Source organism: Triticum dicoccoides, chromosome 3A, assembly GCF_002162155.2.
Source record: "Triticum dicoccoides isolate Atlit2015 ecotype Zavitan chromosome 3A, WEW_v2.0, whole genome shotgun sequence".
Classification (NCBI taxonomy): Eukaryota; Viridiplantae; Streptophyta; class Magnoliopsida; order Poales; family Poaceae; genus Triticum; species Triticum dicoccoides.
Genome location: NC_041384.1, coordinates 647,282,647 through 647,285,706, shown reverse-complemented (window position 1 = coordinate 647,285,706; position 3,060 = coordinate 647,282,647). Strand labels below are relative to the sequence as shown.

The following is a 3,060-nucleotide window of genomic DNA, read 5'->3' as shown; positions in this document are numbered from 1 at the left end:
TGCTTTTCTTATGAAGCAAACGTGGAGGAGAGCTATGTTATTTTGTCAAAATCCTCAAAAAAGTATAGAAAACGGCTATTTGGCTAAGTGGCAATCATCAGTGTGTTATTTTGGTGAAGGAAAAGAAATGTGTGCTTGTGAAGCAAAGGTAGAGGAAAGTTGTGTTATTTTGTCAAAATCCTAGAACAAAATAGAAAAAAGATAGAAAAAAGAGATTATAGTGTCAATCCAGTGTGCGTTATTTTGGCAAAGGTAGGAAGAAATATATGCTTACGCAACAAAGGCAGAGAAACGGCAGCGAAAATCCCTCAATATCTGACGGCACGCACACACAATGACACAATCCATACATATATGTGCCCTCCTCGTCTTCTTTAAATCGTGCCACTGCGCGTTGTCTAGTCTCATCACATTCACAATCTCCTAGCACAACCCAGGTTACCCAGCACAACATGGCAGCCATGACAATCACCACCTCGAGCTTCCTCAAGACCCCATTCCCCGGCGTTTGCACTCCGGCAGCCTCTCGCACCCCCTCCCGTGCCGCCACCCGGCGCACCGGGGCCGTCTGCAACTCCATCTCCTCCTCCACCGCTCCCTATGATCTCAGTTCCTTCAAGTTCAGCCCCATGAAAGAATCCGTCGCCTCCCGCGAGATGATCCGTCGGCACATGACCGACATGATCGCCGACGTCAACACCGATGTCATCATCATCGGAACTGGCAGCGCGGGGCTGTCCTGAGCCTACGAGCTCTCCAAGGACCCGTCCGTCAGCATCGCCATCATCGAGCGGTCTGTCTGCCCCGGCGGCAGCGGCTGGCTCGGCAGCCAGCTCTTCTCCGCCATGGTTGTGCGCAAGCCGGCGCACCTCTTCCTCGACGAGCTCAACATCGAGTACGACGAGCAGGAGGACTACGTGGTCATCAAGCATGCCGCGCTCTTCACCTCCACCGTGCTGAGCCGCCTCCTCGCACGGCCCAACGTGAAGCTCTTCAACGGCGTTGTCGTGGAAGACCTGCTCGTCAAAGAGCACCGCGTCGCCGGCGTGGTCACCAACTGGGCGCTCGGGTCGACGAACCAGGTCCAGGACACACACTCACAGGCACAATCCCACATGGACGCCAACGTCATGGAAGCCAAGATCGTCGTAAGCTCATGTGGCCACGAGGGGCTGTTCAGTGCCAACGGGAAGGGAGTCAAACGGCTCGAGGACATGGGAATGATCAAGACGGTGCCCGGAATGGAGGCGCTTGACACCAACATGTCCGAGGATGCGATTGTCCGCTTAACCCGCCAGTGTTGAGGTCGCCGAGATCGACGGGCCCCAGAGGATGGTGAGAAATATACTGCGTTTTTTCACAGGAGTTCTTGGAATCATTCTCATTTCTCTCACCGCCGTTTTGGTGTGTCTTGTCTTGTGGTGGTTGCAGTGCCCAACGTTCGGCGCCACGATTATCTCCGGCCAGAAGGCAGCGCACCTGGCACTCAGGGCGCTCGGCCGTCCGAACGGCATCGACCCGGAGACGGCCCGAGCGTGAGGACCAGCGGCGACACCGTGGACGCCTGGACGACGGAGGTGACACCAAAGCGTCCGCTGGTGTTTGATGAAACAGAGGAGACGTTGGACAAAGACTTTATATATGTCATCTGTCTACTTGTGTTTAATCCTCTGTTCATCTCTACTAGTAGCAGCAGGCGTCGTGTTTATAGCACTGCCGCGGTTTGCCCTTCCGCGTGATGGATGACAGAATAAAATGGTTGGGCTTCCTATACATGTGTGCGCGCGCGTTGAATTTCCAGTTCTTTATTGGTGTATGCGCACGCTATTTAGGACATGTACAATGGTTGATAAAATAATTTTATCTTAAATTTTACATGTAATTTAGAAATTCAAAAAACATATATATAATGGGTCATTTTTTAACCTTATCTTTATAAACTAGTTATTCCTAAAAACGTGGTGAGATATATTGTGCTAAGAGATCATCTCTTATCTTCTCTTAGAAGACAACACTTTTCTTATGATTTCTCTCTCCTCCGCCTCATCATTTATCATATGTGGCATTCCTAAGATAGAATCATTGTACATGCCCTTACTCCATGGATAAAGCCTCTAACAAGCGGTAGTTTTTTTTTCCCGAGAAATTTTCAGTCTATTCATCTTCCCGACAAGCGGCAGTTTTTTTTTGAGGAATGCCATCATGGCTCACTTTATTGCTTTCAAATAGTTGTTACATCATCCACAAGCAAAGAAATGATAAAACTAGGATGTTCATCAACTCAAACATTGTGATTGTGATTAGCCTCCCTTTAGCTAGGCTATGAGCAACAAAATTGGCATCCCTATTATAGAATGAATACTCAACTCTACTAAAAGTAGTAGCCTGTATACAAATATCCTCATAGAAGCAATCAGACTGAATCGGCAGTTGATCTTGCGCAACGCCCTCCCTCCGTTCCGGTACACAAGACCTTTTAACCTTGATCGTAATTTTTTCACGCAAGATTTAGTTGTTCATTCATATGCCATAACAAAGAAGTTCCTAGCGATTTTTGCTGCATGATTAATATTCTGTTGATCAAAATTAGACTCAACATGTGAGAGGTTTTTGTAAATTAAAATCGATGAAAGTACCAAAATTTGAGTGCCAAGCATAGCATCTCTAGCAAATCCCGCAAATCAGCCTGTCCGATAAAATAACTGTGGTTTTACTGAAATGAGACAGAAAATCGTCACGCGCAAGTCATGTAAAACGGCCTGTCCCGAAAATAATTTTTGGTGGGGCGGAGTATTCCCAATTTGCAGTATCCTCTATCACTTGCGTGACTTGGTGGGAGGCACATTTTCGCCCGCTTTCTTGCGCACTGTGCCATCACCTCGCCGCGCCTCCAATCAGCGGCATATGGAGTACCCGCAGCCATCGGCCGTCGGATTTGGAGTAACGACTGTTTACGGATCTGGGCCGGATATTCCCTTTGTGGAACCAGTAGGTTTCGTTTCTAGTAGTGTATCAAACACAAGAATGAGGCCCAAACATAGATCGGACCCATTCCATTTC

General features: G+C 48.2%; 1 pseudogene; it reads left to right on the top strand.

Annotated features, from left to right (window-relative positions):
* Positions 1-452: 452 nt before the first annotated feature.
* LOC119272746 lies at positions 453-1,539 on the top strand (annotated as a pseudogene).
* Positions 1,540-3,060: the final 1,521 nt, after the last annotated feature.